This window comes from Triticum urartu, chromosome 6 (genome assembly GCF_003073215.2).
Source record: "Triticum urartu cultivar G1812 chromosome 6, Tu2.1, whole genome shotgun sequence".
Lineage (NCBI taxonomy): Eukaryota > Viridiplantae > Streptophyta > Magnoliopsida > Poales > Poaceae > Triticum > Triticum urartu.
This window is the reverse complement of record NC_053027.1, coordinates 81,808,832-81,817,152: the sequence shown is the minus strand read 5'-3', so window position 1 is coordinate 81,817,152 and position 8,321 is coordinate 81,808,832.

Below are 8,321 nucleotides of genomic sequence, written 5' to 3'. Positions count from 1 at the left end.
GGCAGTACCGCTGACCTGGCGGTAGTACCGCCCCCTCTCAGCGGTAGTACCGCCCTGTGCGGGGCTGGTTGGTGAGGGGCAACGATTGGATTGTTGCCCCCACTATAAAAGGGAGTCCCCTTCTTCTCTTTAACCTACCTCTTCCTCCCCCAAGCTCCATTTATTGCTCAAGCTCCATTAAATGCTCCAAGCTCCATTTTTGCCCGATCTATCTCTCTAGCCAATCAAACTTGTTGATTTGCTCGGGAGTGGTTGAGAAGGCCCCGATCTACACTTCCACCAAGGGATTTTCGATTCCCCCACTCATCCCTAGCGGATCTTGTTACTCTTGGGTGTTTGAGCACCCTAGACGGTTGAGGTCACCACGGAGCCATAGTCCACTGTGGTGAAGCTTCGTGGTTTTGTTGGGAGCCTCCGATTAAGTTGTGGAGATTGCCCCAACCTTGTTTGTAAAGGTTCGGTCGCTGCCTTCAAGGGCACCAATAGTGGAATCACGGCATCTCGCATTGTGTGAGGGCGTGAGGAGAATACGGTGGCCCTAGTGGCTTCTTGGGGAGCATCGTGCCTCCACACCGCTCCAACGGAGACGTACTTCCCTTCAAAGGGAAGGAACTTCGGTAACACATCCTCGTCTTCACCGGATCCGCTCTTGGTTATCTCTTACCTTTACTTGTGCAAGCTCTTTAGTGTTACCTCTCTTGCTTGCTTGTTTGCTTGTTGGTATTGCATCATATAGGTTGCTCACCTAGTTGCACATCTAGACAACCTACTTTGATGCAAAGTTTAATTTGATAAAGAAAAGTTAAAAATTGGTAGTTTCCTTTTAACCCCCCCTCTAGTCAACCATATCGATCCTTTCAATTGGTATCAGAGTCTCGTCTCTTTATTAAGGACTTTACCGTCCAAAGAGTATGGTTGATACCGTAGACGGTGTGGAGGAACACTCCAGTGTGAATCCGATCTCGTCCACGGGCGATGGGGGAACCTCGGTCTCTCGTGAGGAATTCAATGTGGCCTTAGAGACATTGAAGACCTCCATGACGACCGAGGTTGAAAGCATGTTTACTAAATTTCTTGAGGGGCTTAAACTTTCCACCGCACCGTTGAAAGTGGGTGATCCCACCAACAAGGTGACGGATGTTATCCCCGACAAGGGGGGAAGCTAGTAGTGAAAAGGCTCCATCTTCTAGTGGTAAAAATGGCACCGGCATCTTTGCTCATGTGGAACCACCACTTGTTTATGGTGGACCGGTTCCTTCTACTCATTTGAATCATGCCGGTCCTCCCCCTAAGATTATAAAAAATGAGGACTTTGATTCTTGGGTTTACCGCTTTAAACGTCATTTAAATCATGTGAACACTAACCTTTGGAGAATCATTGAAGAAGGTTTTTATCCGCATCATCCAAGCAACTTCACTCCTCGAGAAGCCGCGGATAATAAATTCTATGAGAATGCTCTCTTCATCATTCAAGATGCAATTCCACCCGAAGACCTACCTCATCTTCGTCCCTTCGCCTTGGCCAAAGATGCATGGCATTGTGTTGTCTCTCTCTACCGGGGAAGCGCAAGCATTCAACGCTCCAACTATGAAGTGGTGCAAGATGAGGCCGATGAGTTTGCTATGAAAGAAGATGAAGAACCTCATGAGCTTTATCGGAGAGTAACCAAACTCGCGGTCTCACTACAAGATCACGGGAGCAAGGACACGGATGACAATTGGATCAAGTGCAAATTCCTCAAGGCAATGATGCCCTACCACAAGGCCATGTCCTCCGTCATTCGTCAAAGACCGGACTTCCACACTTTGACCTCAAGTGAAGTGTTGGATGAGTTTGTGGCCATGAACATTTTGGACAAGACCGCCGACAATGCGGTGCTCCGTTCTCAACGGGCAAAGAAACCTAACATTGCATTGAAGGCCAAGCTCACCGTTGAAGAAGAAGAATAGGAAGACGAGGAGAGCAACCCCGAAGATACGAAGTATGCATATCATGAACACATGGCACTTGCTTCAAGGCAATTTTGGAGCAAGAAAAACTTGAGGCCAAAATTTAGCAAAAACAACTCGAGTGGCACGAGGGGCAGGCAACGTGTAAGGACTTGCTACAATTGCGGCAACGTGAGTCATTTTGTTGCGGAATGCCCATATGAGAAGAGGGAAGACAATGGTGGCAAGCTCATCCGAAAGGACAAGGCCAAGTCGTTCCCCAACAAGAACAACTTCACCAAGAAGACTCCTCCCAAGGCATTGGTTGTACAAGAAGAGTACAATGAGGACGATGACGATGATGAAGATGATGAGTCGGTTGCCATGGCCTCTGTTGCCATTGCGACGACTTCACGGGTGTCTCTCTTCGACTCACCCAATGAGAGCATCACCGCCAAGTGCCTCATGGCTAAAGCCACCAACAAGGTAACCCCCAATATCAAAACTACCTTCATTAATCATCCTTCTCCGACGGATAGCATTAATGAACTTGAGGGAGCTAATGTGGAGGCTAACGAGTTTGAGGCCTTTATGGGCAAACTCAAGGGAAAATCCAAGAAGCACTTTGTTGCTCTCTTGGAACAACTTGGTGAAGCTAATGACATGATCGAGGCTCACGAAGACACCATCACTAAGATGGAAGGGTATAGTCATGACTATGCCGATGAGATTTCGGATCTTTCCAATACTCTTGAGGAAGAGCGTGGTCTTCGTTTGGCTCTTGAGGAGTCACACAATGTTGATCATGCTAAGTTAAAGAAAGATTATGATCATGTCCTCATAGTTTCTCATGTGCTAAACTCCGAGAAGGCCGAACTTGAGGTTGGTCTTGCTAGACTGAAAGAGGAGTTTGATCTACTTGACAAGGCTCACAAGGTCTTGAAGGGTGCTCATGCTAGCCTCAAAGAGTCTCATGATCAACTTCAAGTAAAGCTAACCAAGGAAAAAGCCACTTTCCCTCGTATGATGTTAATTGATAATGCAAATGCTACTAACCCGTGTTGTGAGCATGTGCATCTCGTTGAGGAGAACGCTAAGCTAAAGGGGCAACTTGAGAGAGGTCTTGCGACTTGCATACAAGGCAAGAAGAACCTCAACGATCTCTTGATCAACCAAAAGGGAGTTGTGGCCAAGGAAGGGGTTGGGTACGTGCCCGACTCCAAGAACAAGAAGAAGAATGACAAGACCAAACGACCTCCTCCTCTCATGCAAACCTTTGTGAAGGAGGGAGAGAGTGCCTCCGAGGAGAAGAAGAAGAACAATGTCAAGAAGGGCAATGTCACCCCTCCCAACAAAGCCGGCGATTTTAATCCTTCTTATGTGTTATGCCGTGCTAGTGATGGGCATGTTTATGCCAAATTTGTTGGTTCTCCTCATGAATACATTGAGTGGTCTATTTGGTTTACAAAAACCCTTGTTACTAACATCAAAGGACCCATTACAAAATGGGTACCTAAAACCAAGCATTGATCTCTTGTAGGTGTTTGCTTCCGGTGGGGGATCATGGTTGCTCGATAACGGAGCTACAAATCATATGACTGGAAGCAAGGACTTGGTGGTGGACGTGCACAAGGTTCCATCTATGCCCACCAATGTTGAGTGGGGTGACGCCTCATCTTCTAAGGTATTGGGACTTGGGAAGGTGGTCATCTCTCATGATCTCACGATCAAGAAGGTCATGCTTGTTGAGTCCCTTGCATACAATTTACTTTCCGTTCGTCAACTTGCAATCATGGGCTTTGCCACTTTCTTTGATATCGATACCGTGGCCCTCTTGTGGAGCAAGACTCTTAAATTAGCTTTTGTTGGGCATGTTAAGAACGGTCTATATGTGATTAACTTTTCGGAGCGACCCACTAAGACCGCGACATGCCTAATGGCTAAAGTTGATGTGGGATGGCTTTGGCATCACCGTTTAGCCCATGTCAATATGAGATCTTTGCAAAGTCTCCTCAAGGGGGACCATGTCCGTGGACTAACGAATGTTAGTTTTGCTAAAGATCGTGCTTGCAGTGCCTGTATCGAAGGAAAGCTACATGAGAAGGCTCACCCTCCCATGACTATCATTTATTCAAAGAGGCCTTTGGAGCTCCTTCACATGGATCTCTTTGGGCCTCCATCCTTCGATAGTCTTGGAGGTAGGAAGTATTGCTTGGTGATTGTGGATGACTACTCAAGGTACACGTGGGTGTATTTCTTCAAGAGGAAGAGCAAGACCCAACAAACCGTCATTGACTTTGCAAATGAAGCACAACGTCAACACAATGCAAAGATCTTGACAATAAGAAGTGACAATGGCACCGAGTTCAAGAACTACACCTTGGATGAGTTTCTTAGTGATGAGGGAATCAAGCATCAATATTCCGCACCCTACACCCCTCAACAAAACAGTGTTGCAGAGAGGAAGAACCGGACGTTGATGGATGCGGCAAGGACCATGATGGCGGAGTTCAAGTCTCCGTACAACTTTTGGGCCGAAGCCATCAACACCGCATGTCATGCATCCAATCGGCTCTACCTCCGCAAGGGCTTGAACAAGACTCCATACGAGATACTCACCGATAACAAGCCCAACCTCAAGTACTTCCGGGTATTCGGGTGTAAGTGTTTCATTCTCAAGAAAGGTGTTCGGTTGTCTAAATTTGAGGCTAGAGCTTATGAGGGCATATTTGTTGGCTATGCTACAAACTCTCATGCTTACCGTGTCCTCAATAAATCCACAGGACTTATTGAGGAGACGTGTAACGTGGAGTTTGATGAGAATAACGGCTCCCAAGTGGAGCAAAGTGGCACTTGTGATGTAGGTGATGAAATTCCTCCCCAAGCCATAAGAAGAATGGGTGTTGGCTTTATCCTACCCATTGAGGAACCCCTTTTGGCCGAAGGAGAAGGACAAAGCTCCACTCAAGTGGAGCCATCACCAACCCAAGGCCCACACGCTTCCGAAGTTCAACATGAAGGCCCTCATCTTCAAGAACATGACCAAGGGCAAGATCACGCTCAAGACGGTGTTGACACATCAAGTGATGCCCAAGGTCAAGTTCTCTCCTCCGAGAAAGTTCAAGAACAAGAACAAGCCCAAGACGACACTCAAGATGATCAAGTGACCACTCCTCATCTCACCCCCAAGGAGGAATTAGAGCGTCGTGCCGCCAAGGTTGCTTCGAAGCTCTCCACCAAGGATCATCTCATGACGAATGTGCTTGGAAGCTTAAGAAATGGGGTAAGCACTCGTAGACAATTAGCAAATTATTGTGAGCATCACGCGTTTGTCTCTTGTGTGGAACCCCACAAGGTCTATGAAGCGCTAGAAGATCCGGATTGGCTCAATGCTATGCATGAAGAACTCAACAACTTCGAGCGCAACAAAGTGTGGAGATTGGTGCCAAGACCAACCGGGAATCACGATGTCATAGGAACCAAGTGGATATTTAAGAACAAGCAAGATGCCCATGGGATTATCATTCGCAACAAGGCTCGTTTGGTAGCACAAGGCTACTCCCAAGTCGAGGGTATCGACTACGGTGAAACCTTTGCTCCCGTTGCTCGTCTTGAATCCATTCGCATGTTGATTGCATATGCTTCTCATCATAACTTTAAGTTACAACAAATGGATGTGAAGAGTGCTTTTCTTAATGGTCCTATTAATGAATTGGTTTACGTCAAGCAACCCCCCGGGTTCGAGGATCCCTACTTTCCCGATCATGTGTATCAACTCGATAAGGCACTCTATGGCCTTAAACAAGCCCCATGTGCGTGGTATGACCACCTTACCGAGTTGTTACAAGACCGTGGTTTTGAAGTTGGGCTAATCGACCCCACTCTTTTTACTAAGAAGGTCAAAGGGGAGTTGTTTGTGTGCCAATTATATGTTGATGATATTATCTTTGGTTCTCCTAACAAAGCTTTCAATGAGGAATTTTCCGCTCTCATGACCTCAAAGTTCGAGATGTCCTCCATGGGAGAGTTGAAGTTCTTTCTAGGGTTCGAAGTGAAGCAAAGAAGAGAAGGAACCTTCATCAATCAATCCAAATACACTCAAGACATGCTCAAGAGATTCAAGCTAAGTGACGTCAAGCCGGCTTCCACTCCAATGCCCACCAAGTGCCAACTTGACTTAGATCCCAATGGTAAAGTGGTGGATCAAAAGGTATATCGTTCCATGATTGGATCCTTGCTTTACCTTTGTGCATCTAGACCGGACATCATGTTGAGTGTGGGAATTTGTGCACGGTTTCAAGCCGCACCTAAGGAAAGTCACTATGTGGCGGTCAAACGAATCTTTCGATATTTGGCTCATACCCCAAACTTTGGCTTATGGTACCCAAGAGGATCAAACTTCAAGCTTGTAGGGTACTCGGATTCCGATTGGGCAGGAGACAAAGTGGATAGGAAGTCCATTTCCGGAGGGTGCCAATTCCTTGGTTGCTCTTTGGTAAGTTGGTCTTCCAAAAAGCAAAGTTGTGTGTCTCTCTCGTCCACTGAGGCGGAGTATGTTGCCGCCGGTAGTTGTTGTGCACAACTCCTATGGATGAGGCAAACTTTAAAGGATTACGGTGTCACTTGTGACAAAGTGCCTCTTTGGTGTGACAATGAAAGTGCCATCAAGATCTCTCTCAACCCGGTGCAACACTTCAAGACGAAGCATATTGAGATTCGGTATCACTTCATCCAGGATCACATTAGGCGAGGAGAGATCGAGCTCAACTATGTCAACACTCATGACAACCTTGCAGATTTCACGAGTTAAGGCATGAGCTAAATATCATTGATTAGAGCAATGTGGCTTGAACCCTTGCACACCCCACCACGCTCAATTTGTTGTCTAGTTTAGGTGTAGGCATGGACATAGGGGGAGTGTTGTTCTCTCAATGAACTCTCCCTCCCCCCATTATGCATAAATTGATCAAGTCTTTCACTTTAGCCATTGTTGATGGTACTTGTGTTTCAAAGACGAGTTTTGGTCATGGGCCCAAGGTTAAAATCTTCGCGGCGCCATACCTCTTGACTCAAACATAGGTGGCCTCGGCCACCGCCCTCTTTTGAAGAGGTGTGTCTTGGTCGTTTGCTCGTGTGCTCTCTTTTCTTGCCGTTTGTGTCTTTCCTTCGAGCAAAAGCCTTGTTTGTTTGGTTGCCGTGGCGTGCTGGGCGGTACTACCGCTGGTGGTGCGCGGTACTACCGCTCATAAGCGGTAGTACCGCCCCCCAGCACGGTACTACCGCTGAGGGACGGGACCAGGGGGTTATATCAGGGCAGGGGGAGGTTTCTTCTCCCCCATACCCATTCGCCCCCTCTTTCTTCTTCCTCTCTCCAGCCTCCACTCGCCGCGGGAGGGTTCCGGCAGATCTCTGTCTCCGGTGCGTCCCTCTCCATTTCCTTTGGTGGAGTCGATCCCCACCCCGTTCTCTTGCCATGGATGCCGGTATTGCCCCCGTTCCTTCTTTCCTTTTTTCTCGTTTTCAGATCTTGTTTCTTAGGGGCAATGGTGGTTGCATCTCTAGATTTTTGGCTAAATCTAGGCTTGAGTTGGTTGGATAAGGCAACTAGACTATCTCGATTAGAGTTTGGTAGGAATATTTTTGAATTTGGCAGGCCGGTAGTGCCGGATCTGACCACGGTAGTAGGAAACCGCTGTTTCTCCGCCTCGTGATGTAGGAAACTGATGTTTCTCCGCCTCGAGCAGTACTACCGCTCTCCTTGGAGCGGTACTACCGCTTGGGCTCGAGCAGTACTACCTCTCCGCTTGGGCGGTACTACCGCGGGCATGTCACGGTACTACCGCTGCATGCCAAATTCCATCAAATTCCTACCTTACCTTGATTATTTTTGTTGTGTTTGTTGGCTTATGCTCGTTCTTTCTGGTTGTTTTGCGTGTTCTTGTGTTTGGCTCCAGGTGATGACCCTTCTGAGCATAAAGCCCGCCGTCAACCCCGGGCGTGCAACATCAAAACGCTACTGCACCTCTGAGCCAGCCGGTGGTTCCTCGAGCACCCAACCGCCTCCAGCAAGCGCTTCTACAAGTGTTCCTCCACCTCCTCAGCAAACGAAGAGATCCGCCAACAAGACAAAAGGGAAGACTGTGACTGACATGACCAACAAGGAGTTTTGGGAGAAGCGTCGCCGCAACCCCTATGCGGTGGACCAAGAACCCACTTTGGTCAACCGCCCGTTCTGGAACTGTTTTCAGTTTGCCATCTACTTTGATGTGATCAAGGCCAAGAAAAATCTCTTTGTTGATGTTCGCTCCATTGACACTGATGCTATGGAGAAGGACCCGGAGTACTTTGGCGAAGCCCTTCAGATGTGCACTCAGCTGAACATTCTCAGGATC